The sequence below is a fragment of the Bubalus kerabau genome, chromosome 18 (genome assembly GCF_029407905.1).
Source record: "Bubalus kerabau isolate K-KA32 ecotype Philippines breed swamp buffalo chromosome 18, PCC_UOA_SB_1v2, whole genome shotgun sequence".
NCBI lineage: Eukaryota > Metazoa > Chordata > Mammalia > Artiodactyla > Bovidae > Bubalus > Bubalus kerabau.
In genome coordinates this window covers 57,461,188-57,476,393 of record NC_073641.1, presented here as the reverse complement: position 1 = coordinate 57,476,393, position 15,206 = coordinate 57,461,188, and positions in this window count along the sequence as shown.

Sequence of the window (15,206 nt, the reverse complement as noted above, 5' to 3'; positions counted from 1 at the left end):
AGACCAGAAAGTTCTCATCCAAGACTTTCAGCTGCTTTTTTTCCCTTTTATTTTTGGCTGTGTTGGGTCTTAGTTGCTGAACGGGCTTTCTCTAGTTGCAATGAGCAAGGGGCTACTCTCTCCACATGTGGTTCATGGGCCTCTTATTGCTGTGGCCTTTTGTTGCAGAGCATGGGCTCTGGAGCACAGGCTCAGTAGTTGTGGTCTATGGGCTTAGTTGCCCCATGGCATGAAAATCATGGAACCTTCCTGGATCAGGAATCCAGCCCATTGTGTCCTGCCTCGGTAGGTGAATTCTTAACCACTAGACCACTAGGGAAGTTCCAGCTGACTTTTGAATGTGTGAACCTCCTTTGGCTCAAGAAACATACAGCAAGAAGTGATCACACAATGATGGTTTGTCACATGTGACATCTGATTTAACTCTAAAATTCATAGAATGGGCCTTGGAGAGATTGCCCTCAAACTAAAACATGGTTTCCTGATTTATCTGTTGTCTCTATGGACACAAGCAAACTATCCCATCAGTTTATATCACCCATCATGTCACAGACAGGGACAAATATTTATGTCATTACTCTGTGTTGAGTCTCCTTTCTCCTCTTCTACAGCATCTCCATTTTCTAAGATTTAGGTCAAGTACCGCTTCCTTCACAAATCCTTCATGATTATACCCACATTGATCTCAAGTTTTCTCATCTCCTGAAACATTCATTGTCTTTCTCTTTTTAGCTCTTAATTATAGACTCACACATCCTGGAACACTCTTCCTTCTCTCCTGTGCCTGACAAGCACACACTTGTTATTAAGGACTCAGGCAAAGTGTCACCTCCTCCTTGAAGTCACCCTTGACCATTCCTACCTTCTAGCCCCCAAGGAAGTAAAGTGTCCCCTTGATGCTGCTCCCATAGCATCATCTATCTGAGAACAGGGCATGTGTTCCTCTATTCGACAACATATCAACCTTGTCATGTCCCCTTTGCAGACTGAATTCTTTCCAGTGGGCAGTTTCTTATGTTCAGCTCTGCCACACCAACACCTAGCCCCAGAGATGTACAACTAATAATCAACAAAATTCAATATATGGCTGATGAATTAATAAATGAACACAAAGTAAATGAATGAACATTAAGAATGAATTATTGCATTATGTGCATCAATAATAACCAATGCATATAAATTAATTCATTATGTGTACCAATTTATCAACTAATTGTGTGCATTAATCAATCAGTATTTTTATCAAACTAGGACCATCAAAGAAATTAATAATTTGTATCAATTAATGATTATTTGCACATTTACTTCTTGCTGAAAAGAGGGGAGAAAATAAGCAGAAAAAATACATATATGAACTCTCATATTTAACTGAGGGAGGAGATTTTGTTCTATTTACCCATATAGACTGAATGCTTGTGTCCCCTGAAAACTCATATGTTGTAACCTAATCCCCAGCATGTTGGCACCTGGAGGTGAGACCTTTGGGAATTGATTAGGTCACAAGGGCACAGCCTTCATGAATGAGACTAGTGCCCTGTTGCATGCGTGCTCAGTTGCTACTCATGTTTGACTCTTTGTGACCCCTTTGGACTATAGTCTGCCAGGCTCCTCTGTCCATGGAATTTTCCAGGTAAGAATACTGGAGTGGTTTGCCATTTCTTCCTCCAGGGGATCTTCTCAACCCAGGGATCAAACCTGTGTCTCTGGGGTCTCCTGCATTTCCTGAACTGGCAGGTGGATTCTTCACCACTGTGCCACCTAGGAAGCCCTTTGAAAAACGCCCTAAAAACCTCTCTTTTCTCTTCTACCATGAGAGGCCATGTCAAGAATCAACAGTCTATGAACCAACAAGTGAGACTACATAAGACACTGAATGTGCTAGCACCTTGTTCTTGGACTTCCTAGTCTCCACAAGTGTGAGAAATGAGTTTCTGGTATTAGAAGCCACCCAGCCTGAATGAAGGCATTCAAAATTTGCATATTTTTAGCACAATATTTCTCATTATAAATATAATTTTTTATTCAGTTTTAAAGAAGTTAGGAAGATAGAAAGGAAAATGAGGAAGAAATTACTAAGAGGAAAAATAGCAACAACCAGTGCTTGAACCACAGTGGCTGTTATATTTTTTATAGGCCTTTGTGTAGTTAGTATCATGTTTTACCATTGGTAAGCTGTCATGAGAATAGCTACATAATATGCAATATAATAACCTGTCACAGTTTAACTTATTGAAATTCACCAGCCAGGGACCATGGGAAAACATGTGAGCGAAACAAAGATTATTTAGGTTCAGGCAGTGAGGGAGAGTGTTGAAGTTTCAAGGAGAATTTTGGAAGGGGTCTGTTAAAGGATTTGGTCTTGTGCTGGGTAATTCTAAGCAGGGCTTAAAGAAGAGGAAGCCATTTTTGGATTAAATGCTATTAGAAACCAGGGGATAATCAGGGATTAGCTAACTTGGCAATTTTTCTCTAGAAGGCGAGAAGATCAAAGCAATGCTGGTAGTCAATGGCAAATAAGTAGTAGTCACTCCAGTGTCAGTTGCTCAGCCATGTCCTACTCTTTGCGACATGATGAACTGTAGCCCGCCAGGCTCCTCTGTCCATGGGATTTCCCAGGCAAGAATACTGGAGTGGGTTGCATTTTCTTCCACAGGGGAACTTCCTGATCCAGTGATTGAACCCCAGTCTCCTGCATTGCAGGCATATTCTTTACCATCTGAGACACCGCTTGGGTTAATACAAAGAGGGGGCTGTTAGGTGGTTTTGTTGTTGCTGAGTGTCTCTGAGGAGGTTTTACAAACAGCTGTGAAAAGAAGAGAAGTGAAAGGAAAAGGAAAGATATACCCATTTGAATGCAGAGTTCCAAAGAATAGCACTAAGAGATAAGAAAGCCTTCCTCAATGATCAATGCAAAGAAATAAAGGAAAACAATAGAATGGGAAAGACTAGAGATCTATTCAAGAAAATTAAAGATATCAAGGGAACATTTCATACAAAGATGGGCACAGTAAAGGATAGAAATGGTATGGAACTAACAGAAACAGAAGATATTAAGAGGAGGTGGCAAGAATACACAGAACTATACAGAAAAGATCTTCATGACCCAGATAACCAGGATGGTGTGATCACTCACCTAGAGCCAGACATCCTGTAATGTGAAGTCAAGTGGGCCTTAGGAGGCATCACTATGAACAAAGCTAATGGAGGTGATGAAAATCCAGTCGAGCTATTTCAAATCCTAAAAGATGATACTGTGAAAGTGTTGGGCTCAAATGCCAGCAAATCTGGAAAACTCAGCAGTGGCCACAGGACTGGAAAAGGTCAGTTTTTATTACAATCCCAAAGAAAGGCAATGCCAAAGAATGCTCAAACTACTGGACAATTGCTCTCATCTCACATGCTAGCAAAGTAATGCTCAAAATTCTCCAAGCCAGTCTTCAACAGTACATGAACTGTGAACTTCCAGATGTTCCAGTGGGATTTAGAAAAGGCAGAGGAACCAGAAATCAAATTGCCAACATCTGTTGGATCATTGAAAAACCAAGAGAATTCCAGAAAAACATCTGCTTTATTGACTATGCCAAAGCTTTTGACTGCATGGATCACAATAAACTGTGGAAAATTCTTAAAGAGTTGGGAATACCAGACCACCTGACCTGCCTCTTGAGAAATCTGTATGCATGTCAGGAAGCAACAGTTAGAACTGGACATGGAACAACAGACTGGTTCCAAATAGGAAAAGGAGTACTTCAAGGCTGCATATTATCACCCTGCTTCTTTAACTTATATACAGAGTACATCATGAGAAATGCTGGACTGGATGAAGCACAAGCTGGAATCAAGACTTCCAGGAAAAATACCAATAACCTCAGATATGCAGATGACACCACACTTATGGTAAAAAGCACAGAAGAACTAAAGAACCTCTACATGAAGGTAAAAGAGGAGAATGAAAAAGTTGGCTTAAAGTTCAACATTCAGAAAACTAAGATTATGACATCTTGTCCCATTACTTCATGGTAATGAAGTAGATGAGGAAACAATGGAAACCGTGACAGACATTATCTTTTTGGGCTTCAAAATCATTGTAGATGGTGACTGCAGCCATGAAATTAAAAGACGTTTGCTCGGAGGAGCCAAGATGGCGGAGGAGTAGGCCGGGGAGAACACTTTCTCCCCCACAAATTCATCAAAAGAGCATTTAAACGCCAAGTAATGTCCACAAAACAACTTCTGAATGCCGGCAGAGGACATCAGGCACCCAGAAAAGCAATCCAAGTCTTCGAAAGGAGGTAGGAAAAAAATATAAAAGACAAAAAAAGAGACAAAAGAGGGAGGGATGGAGTTCCGTCCTGGGAAGGGAGTCTTAAAAAGAGAGAAGTTTCCAAACACCAGGAAACCTTCTCACTGCCGAATCTGTGCCGAGCTTTGGAAGCACAGAGGGCAACATAACAGGGAGAAAAAAATAAATAAACAATTAAAACCCGCAGATTGCGAGCCCTATGGTAACTCCCCCAGCAGAGAAGCAGCGCAGACGCCTGCACACGCCATTAGCAAGCGGGGGCTGGGCAGGGAGGCGCGACACAGGCTGCATCGCTTAGAGTAAGGACCTGGCCTGAATGCCCTGAGCACTATCTGAGTGAAATAATTTGGGCTAGCAAACCAGACTGTGGGATATCTACCACGCGAAAAGCCAGCCCTAACCTAAGACACCGCCAGGACCACACACGGAACAAAGGACTGAACAGAGATAGCCGGCTGCAGACCTTCCCCCTCTGGTGACAGGCAGCCAGAGCCAGAAGGGGGGCAATCGCAGCCCCAGAGAGACATTATCTATAAAACTGTAAGCAGGCTTCTTTGCTAACTAAAACTTCTTGGGGGTCTGGATGGTCAACATCTGCTTGAGAAGGTGCGCCGGTTGTACACCTAGATAACCGAGCGGCGGGAAGGCGATAAGTCGCAGCAATCGTGCTCACTAAACACCTCATCACCTGAGCTGCTCGGACCTGGGAAGGGCACAAAACGCAGGCCCAACCGAGTCTGCGCCTCTGAGGACTACCCAAGTGCCTGAACCTGAGTGGCTTGGACCTGGGAGGTGCAGGCAGCCCAGGGCTGGCCACGAATGGTTCTCAGCAGAACAACCTAGAGCCTGAGCAGCGTGGGCAGGGAGGCTGCACGCGCCATGAGCGTGGGCAGACCCAGTGTGGCTGAGGCACTGCGAGCACATGCCAGTGTTACTTGTTTGCAGCATCCCTCCCTCCCTCCCCACGGCGTGACTGAACAAGTGAGCCTAAAAAAAAAAAGTGTCCTCCACCATCCCCTTTGTGTCAGGGCGAAAACCAGACACTGAAGAGACCAGCAAACAGAAGAAGCTATAACAGAGAGAACTGCCTTGGAAGCTACAGGCAATAGATGAAAACCCTGTGGTTACTACCGACTACATAGGAAGGGGCCTATAGATCTTGAGAAATATAAGTCGGACCAAGGAACTAGCCAAAAATGAGCTGAACACACAATACAACAAAACCAGAGAAAGTCCTCGATATATTTTTACTATTTTTACGATCATTCTTTCTTTCTTTTTTAAAAAAATTTTAAGTCCTCTATTATTCCTTTAATTTTCACTTTTATAACCTATTTGCAAAAAAAAAAAGACCCTATTTTTTTTTCTTCAGCAAACTTCATATATATATATTTATAATTTTTTGACCTTGTTTTTTTTTTTTTTCTTCTTCTTTTCTTTAACATTGTATTTTTGAAATTCCAAACTCTACTCTAGATTTTTAATTTTAGCTTTTTGGTATTTGTTGTCAATTTTGTACCTATAGTTTTTTTTTATAATTTCTGTGACTTTTTTCCCCCTCTGTTTCTTTCTCTTCTTCTTTTATATAACATTGTATATCTGAAATTCCAAACTCTACTCTAGATTTTTAATTTATGCTTTTTGGTATTTGATATCAATTTTGTACCTGTATTTTCTTTATAATTTTTGCGACATTGTTTTTGTTTGTTTGTTTGTTTTTTCTCTCTTTCTTTTTCTTCTTCTTTTTTTTAACATTGTATTTTTGAAATTCCAAACTCTACTCTAGATTTTTAACTTTTGCTTTTTGGTATTAGTTATCAATTTTGTACCTATATTTTCTTTATAATTTTCGTGACCTTGTTTGTTTTTGTTTGATCGTTCTTTCTTTCTTTCTTTTCCTTCTTCTTTTCTTTAACATCGTATTTTTGAAATTCCAAACTCTACTCTAGATTTTTAATTTTTGCTTTTATGTATTTGTTACCAATTTTGTACCTTTAAGAACCCAATCTTCAGTACCCATTTTTCACTAGGGAACGAGATTACTGGCTTAACTGCTCTCTCTCCCTTTGGACTCTCCTTTTTCTCCACCAGGTCACCTGTGTCTCCTCCCTAACCCCCCTCTACTCTACCCAACTCTGTGAATTTCTGTGTGTGTTCCAGATGGTGGAGAACACTTAGGGAACTGATTACTGGCTGGATCTGTCTCCCTCCTTTTCATTCCCCCCTTTTATCCTTCTGCCCACCTCTGTCTCCTTCCTCCTTCTTTTCTCTGTATAACTCCATGAACATCTCTGAGTGGTCCAGTTGTGGAGTGCACATAAGGAAGTGATTACTGGCTAGCCCACTCTCTCCACTATTGATTCCACCTCATCTCATTCGGGTCACCTCTAACTCCCTCCTCCCTCTTCTTTTCTCCATGTAACGCTGTGAACCTCTCTGGGTGACCCTCACGGTAGAGAAACTTTTCATCTTTAACGTAGATGTTTTATCAATGGTGCTGTATAGAAGGAGAAGTTTTGAAACTACTGTAAAAATAAGACCAATAACTGGAAGCAGGAGGCTTAAGTCCAACCCTGACTCCAGGGAACTCCTGACTCCAAGGAACATTAATTGACAGGAGCTCATCAAATGCCTCCATACCTGCACTGAAACCAAGCACCACACAAGGGCCAACAAGTTCCAGGGCAAGACATACCAAGCAAATTCTCCAGCAACAAAGGAACACAGCCCTGAACTTCAAGATACAGGCTGCCCAAAGTCACCCCAAAACCATAGACATCTCATAACTCATTACTGGACACTTCATTGCACTCCAGAGAGAAGAAATCCAGCTCCACCCACTAGAACACTGACACAAGCTTCCCTAACCAGGAAACCTTGACAACCCACCTGTACAAACCCACACACAGCGAGGAAATGCCACAATAAAGAGAACTTCACAAACGGCCAGAATACAGAAAGGACACCCCAAACTCAGCAATTTAAACAAGATGAAGAGACAGAGGAATACCCAGCAGATAGAGGAACAGGGTAAATGCTCACCAAACCAAACAAAAGAGGAAGAGATAGGGAATCTACCTGATAAAGAATTCCAAATAATGATAGTGAAATTGATCCAAAATCTTGAAATCAAAATGGAATCACAAATAAATAGCCTGGAGACAAGGATTGAGAAGATGCAAGAAAGGTTTAACAAGGACTTAGAAGAAATAAAAAAGAGTCAATATATAATGAATAATGCAATAAATGAAATTAAAAACATTCTGGAGGCAACAAATAGTAGAATAACAGAGGCAGAAGATAGGATTAGTGAATTAGAAGATAGAATGGTAGAAATAAATGAATCAGAGAGGATAAAAGAAAAACGAATTAAAAGAAATGAGGACAATCTCAGAGACCTCCAGGACAATATTAAATGCTACAACATTCGAATCATAGGGGTCCCAGAAGAAGAAGACAAAAAGAAAGACCATGAGAAAATACTTGAGGAGATAATAGTTGAAAACTTCCCTAAAATGGGGAAGGAAATAATCACCCAAGTCCAAGAAACCCAGAGAGTCCCAAACAGGATAAACCCAAGGTGAAACACCCCAAGACACATATTAATCAAATTAACAAAGATAAAACACAAAGAACAAATATTAAAAGCAGCAAGGGAAAAACAACAAATAACACACAAGGGAATTCCCATAAGGATAACAGCTGATCTTTCAATAGAAACTCTTGAAGCCAGGAGGGAATGGCAAGACATACTTAAAATGATGAAAGAAAATAACCTACAGCCCAGATTATTGTACCCAGCAAGGATCTCATTCAAGTATGAAGGAGAAATAAATGCTTTTCAGACAAGCAAAAGCTGAGAGAATTCTGCACCACCAAACCAGCTCTCCAACAAATACTAAAGGATATTCTCTAGACAGGAAACACAAAAACGGTGTATAAATTTGAACCCAAAACAATAAAGTAAATGGCAACGGGATCATACTTATCAGTAATTACCTTAAACGTAAATGGGTTGAATGCCCCAACCAAAAGACAAAGACTGGCTGAATGGATACAAAAACAAGACCCCTACATATGTTGTCTACAAGAGACCCACCTCAAAACAGGGGACACATACAGACTGAAAGTGAAGGGCTGGAAAAAGATTTTCCATGCAAATAGGGACCAAAAGAAAGCAGGAGTACCAATACTCATATCAGATAAAATAGACTTTAAAACAAAGGCTGTGAAAAGAGACAAAGATGGTCACTACCTAATGATCAAAGGATCAATCCAAGAAGAAGATATAACAATTATAAATATATATGCACCCAACACGGGAGCACCACAGTATGTAAGACAAATGCTAACAAGTATGAAAGGAGAAAATAACAATAACACAATAATAGTGGGAGACTTTAATACCCCACTCACACCTATGGATAGATCAACTAAACAGAAAATTAACAAGGAAACACAAACTTTAAACGATACAATAGACCAGTTAGACCTAATTGATATCTATAGGACATTTCATCCCAAAACAATGAATTTCACCTTTTTCTCAGGTGCACATGGAACCTTCTCCAGGATAGATCACATCCTGGGCCATAAATCTAGCCTTGGTAAATTCAAAAAAATAGAAATCATTCCAAGCATCTTTTCTGACCACAATGCAGTAAGATTAGATCTCAATTACAGGAGAAAACCTATTTAAAAAATCCAACATATGGAGGCTGAACAACACGCTGCTGAATAACCAACAAATCACAGAAGAAATCAAAAAAGAAATCAAAATTTGCATAGAAAAGAATGAAAATGAAAACACAACAACCTAAAACCTGTGGGACACTGTAAAAGCAGTCCTAAGGGGAAAGTTCATAGCAATACAGGCATACCTCAAGAAACAAGAAAAAAGTCAAATAAATAACCTAACTCTACACCTAAAGCAACTAGAAAAGGAAGAAATAAAGAACCCCAGGGTTAGTAGAAGGAAAGAAATCTTAAAAATTAGAGCAGAAATAAATGCAAAAGAAACAAAAGAGACCATAGCAAAAATAAAGAAAGCCAAAAGCTGGTTCTTTGAAAGGATAAATAAAATTGACAAACCATTAGCCAGACTCATCAAGAAACAAAGGGAGAAAAATCAAATCAATAAAATTAGAAATGAAAATGGAGAGATCACAACAGAAAACACAGAAATACAAAGGATCATAAGAGACTACTATCAACAATTATATGCCAATAAAATGGACAATGTGGAAGAAATGGACAAATTCTTAGAAAAGTACAACTTTCCAAAAGTGGACCAGGAAGAAATAGAAAATCTTAACAGACCCATCACAAGCACAGAAATTGAAACTGTAATCAAAAATCTTCCAGCAAACAAAAGCCCAGGTCCAGACGGCTTCACAGCTGAATTCTACCAAGAATTTAGAGAAGAGCTAACACCTATCCTGCTCAAACTCTTCCAGAAAATTGCAGAGGAAGGTAAACTTCCAAACTCATTCTATGAGGCCACCATCACCCTAATACCAAAACCTGACAAAGATCCCACAAAAAAAGAAAACTACAGGCCAATATCACTGATGAACACAGATGCAAAAATCCTTAACAAAATTCTAGCAATCAGAATCCAACAACACATTAAAAAGATCATACACCATGACCAAGTGGGCTTTATCCCAGGGATGCAAGGATTCTTCAATATCTGCAAATCAATCACTGTAATACACATTAACAAATTGAAAAATAAAAACCATATGATTATCTCAATAGATGCAGAGAAAGCCTTTGACAAAATTCAACATCCATTTATGATAAAAACTCTCCAGAAAGCAGGAATAGAAGGAACATACCTCAACATAATCAAAGCTATATATGACAAACCCACAGCAAACATTATCCTCAATGGTGAAAAATTGAAAGCATTTCCTCTAAAGTCAGGAACAAGACAAGGGTGCCCACTTTCACCATTACTATTCAACATAGTTTTGGAAGTTTTGGCCACAGTAATCAGAGCAGAAAAAGAAATAAAAGGAATCCAAATTGGAAAAGAAGAAGTAAAACTCTCACTATTTGCAGATGACATGATCCTCTACATAGAAAACCCTAAAGACTCCACCAGAAAATTACTAGAACTAATCAATGACTATAGTAAAGTTGCAGGATATAAAATCAACACACAGAAATCCCTTGCATTCCTATACACTAATAATGAGAAAACATAAAGAGAAATTAAGGAAACAATTCCATTCACCATTGCAATGGAAAGAATAAAATACTTAGGAATATATCTACCTAAAGAAACTAAAGACCTATATATAGAAAACTATAAAACACAGGTGAAAGAAATCAAAGAGGACACTAATAGATGGAGAAATATACCATGTTCATGGATTGGAAGAATCAATATAGTGAAAATGAGTATACTACCCAAAGCAATTTATAGATTCAATGCAATCCCTATCAAGCTACCAACGGTATTCTTCACAGAGCTAGAACAAATAATTTCACAATTTGTATGGAAATACAAAAAGCCTCGAACAGCCAAAACAATCTTGAGAAAGAAGAATGGAACTAGAGGAATCAACCTGCCTGACTTCAGGCTCTACTACAAAGCCACAGTTATCAAGACAGTATGGTACTGGCACAAAGACAGAAATATAGATCAATGGAACAAAATAGAAAGCCCAGAGATAAAACCACGCACATATGGACACCTTATCTTTGACAAAGGAGGCAAGAATATACAATGGATTAAAGACAATCTCTTTAACAAGTGGTGCTGGGAAATCTGGTCAACCACTTGTAAAAGACTGAAACCACAACACTTTCTAACACCATACACAAAAATAAACTAAAATGGATTAAAGATCTAAACGTAAGACTAGAAACTATAAAACTCCTAGAGGAGAACATAGGCAAAACACTCTCTGACATACATCACAGCAGGATCCTCTATGACCCACCTCCCAGAATATTGGAAATAAAAGCAAAAATAAACAAATGGGACCTAATTAACCTTAAAAGCTTCTGCACATCAAAGGAAACTATTAGCAAGGTGAAAAGGCAGCCTTCAGAATGGGAGAAAATAATAGCAAATGAAGCAACTGACAAACAACTAATCTCAAAAATATACAAGCAACTCCTGCAGCTCAATTCCAGAAAAATAAATGACCCAATCAAAAAATGGGCCAAAGAACTAAATAGACATTTCTCCAAAGAAGACATACAGATGGCTAACAAACACATGAAAAGATGCTCAACATCACTCATTATCAGAGAAATGCAAATCAAAACCACTATGAGGTACCATTTCACACCAGTCAGAATGGCTGAGATCCAAAAGTCTACAAGTAATAAATGCTAGAGAGGGTGTGGAGAAAAAGGAACCCTCTTACACTGTTGGTGGGAATGCAAACTAGTACAGCCACTATGGAGAACAGTGTGGAGATTCCTTAAAAAATTGGAAGTAGAACTGCCTTATGATCCAGCAATCCCACTGCTGGGCATACACACTGAGGAAACCAGAAGGGAAAGAGACACGTGTACCCCAATGTTCATCGCAGCACTGTTTATAATAGCCAGGACATGGAAGCAACCTAGATGTCCATCAGCAGATGAATGGATAAGAAAGCTGTGGTACATATACACAATGGAGTATTACTCTGCCATTAAAAAGAATACATTTGAATCAGTTCTAATGAGGTGGATGAAACTGGAGCCTATTATACAGAGTGAAGTAAGCCGGAAAGAAAAACACCAATACAGTATACTAACGCATATATATGGAATTTAGGAAGATGGTAGTAATAACCCTGTGTACGAGACAGCAAAAGAGACACTGATGTATAGAACAGTCTTATGGACTCTGTTGCAGAGGGAGAGGGTGGGAAGATTTGGGAGAATGGCATTGAAACATGTATAATATCATGTATGAAATGAGTTGCCAGTCCAGGTTCGATGCACGATACTGGATGCTTGGGGCTAGTGCACTGGGACAACCCAGAGGAATGGTATGGGGAGGGAGGAGGGAGGAGGGTTCAGGATGGGGAAGACATGTATACCTGTGGCGGATTCATTTTGATATTTGGCAAAACTAATACAATTTGTAAAGTTTAAAAATAAAATAAAATTTAAAAAAAAAAAAAAATAAAAGACGCTTGCTCCTTGGAAGAAAACTTATGACCAACCTAGTTCAGTTGAATTCAGTTCAGTCACTCAGTCTTGTCCAACTCTTTGGGACTCCATGGACTGCAGCACACCAGGTCTCCCTGTCCATCACCAACTCCCGGAGTTACTGAAACTCATGTCCATTGAGTCGGTAATGCCATCCAACCATCTCATCCTCTGTCATCCCCTTCTTATCCCACCTTCAATCTTTCCAAGCATCAGGGTCTTTTCAAATGAGTCAGCTCTTTGCATCAGGTGGCCAAAGTACTGGACTTTCAGCTTCAACATCAGTCGTTCCAGTGAATATTCAGGACTGATTTCTTTTAAGATGGACTGGTTGGATCTCCTTGCAGTCCAAAGGACTCTCAAGAGTCTTCTCCAATACCACAGTTCAAAAGCATCAATTCTTCTGTGCTCAACTTTCTTTATAGTCCAACTCTCACATCCATACATGATCACTGGAAAAACCATAGCCTTGACTAGACGGACCTTTGTTGCCAAAGTAATTTCTCTGCTTTTTACAATGCTGTCTAGGTTGGTCTAAACTTTCCTTCCAAGGAGTGAGTGTCTTTTAATCTCATGGCTGCAGACACCATCTGCAGTGAATTTGGAGCCCCCTAAAATAAAGTTTGTCACTGTTTCCACTGTTTCCCCATATATGACCAACCTAGACAGCATTGTAAAAAGCAGAGACATTACTTTACCAACAAAGGTCTGCCTAGTCAAAGCTTTGGTTTTTCCAGTAGTTATGTATGGATGTGAGAGTTGGACTATAAAGAAATCTGAGTGCCAAAGAATTGGTGCTTTTGAACTGTGGTATTGGAGAAGACTCTTGAGAGTCCCTTGGACTGCAAGGAGATCCAACAAGTCCATCCTAAAGGAAATCAGTTCTGAATATTCATTGGATTGACTGATGCTGAAGGTGAAACTCCAATACTTTGGACACCTGATGCAAAGAACTGACTCATTTGAAAAGACCCTGATGCTTGGAAAGATTGAAGGTGGGAAGAGAAGGGGACGGCAGAGGATGAGGTGGTTGGATGGCATTATCGACTCAATGGACATGAGTTTGAGTAAGCTCTGGAATTTTGTTATGGACAGGGAAGCCTATCGTGCTGCAGTCCATGTGGTTGCAAAGAGTCAGACATGACTGAGGGACTGAACTGAACTGAGTGTCCTTGCATCTGTCTTGTTTCACACTTGTCATAGTCACGCCTTTCTGATCAATGCTGATGTTTTGTTTGTTAATACTGTAGCTCTAACTGCCCACTGCCAGGACTGATTTTCACTTTCTGAAATGATTTGCTTATTATTGGACTTTGAGTTTTCTACTTTTTCAATTCTCTGATGTGATATGTTGAACAATATTATAAATATAGCTGTAAGAAGATAAGAGCCCACAGATGACAATTAGTATCAAGTTGTGGTCATTTTCCCTTAGTTTCTCTATTTCTGTTATTTTCCTGCTAAATTGCAATGAACCCATTTGGACCATCAACAGTAATATATGATACTGTATCTCCATCATTACTGTGGGTTGAATATTTTAAAAAAATATTTATTTAACAGCCAAAAGTGGAATGCAATTTTTAACTTGAGTTTATCTGACTATTGGTGAGGTTGATTTTCTTCTGTTTCTTTACAGGTATCTAAAAGATGATGCTGTGAAAGTGCTGCAGTCAATATGCCAGCAAGTTTGGAAAACTCACCAGAGGCCACAGGGCTGGAAAAGGTCAGTTTTCATTCCAATCCCAAAGAAAGGCAATGCCAAAGAATGCTCAAACTACCACACAATGCACTCATCTCACACGCTAGTAAAGTAATGCTCAAAATCCTCTAAGCCAGACTTCAGCAATACGTGAACCATGAACTTCCAGATGTTCAAGCTGGTTTTAGAAAAGGCAGAGGAATCAGAGATCAAATTGCCAACATCCGCTGGATCATGGAAAAAGCAAGAGAGTTCCAGAAAAACATCTATTTCTGCTTTATTGACTATGCCAAAGCCTTTGACTGTGTGGATCACAATAAACTGTGGAAAATTCTGAAAGAGATGGGAATACCAGACCACCTGACCTGCCTCTTGAGAAACCTATATGCAGGTCAGGAAGCAACAGTTAGAACTGGACATGGCACAACAGACTGGTTCCAAATAGGAAAAGAAGTACATCAAGGCTGTATATTGTCACCTTGCTGATTTAACGTATATGCAGAGTACATCATGAGAAAGGCTGAGCTGAAAGAAGCACAAGCTGGAATCAAGATTGCTGGGAGAAATATCAATAACCTCAGATATGCAGATGACACCACCCTTATGGCAGAAAAGTGAAGAAGAATTAAAAGCCTCTTGATGAAAGTGAAAGTGGAGAGTGAAAAAGTTGGCTTAAAGCTCAACATTCAGAAAACTAAGATCATAGCATCTGGTCCCATCACTTCATGGGAAATAGATGGGAAAACAGTGGAGACAGTGTCAGACTTTATTTTTCTGGGCTCCAAAATCACTGCAGATGGTGACTACAGCCATGAAATTAAAAGACGCTTACTGCTTGGAAGAAAAGTTATTACCAATCTAAATAGCATATTGAAAAGCAAAGACATTACTTTGCCAACAAAGGTCCGTCTAGTCAAGGCTATGGTTTTTCCTGTGGTCATGTATGGATGTGAGAGTTGGACTGTGAAGAAAGCTGAGCGCCGAAGAACTGATGCTTTTGAACTGTGGTGCTAGAGAAGACTCTTGAGAGTCCCTTGG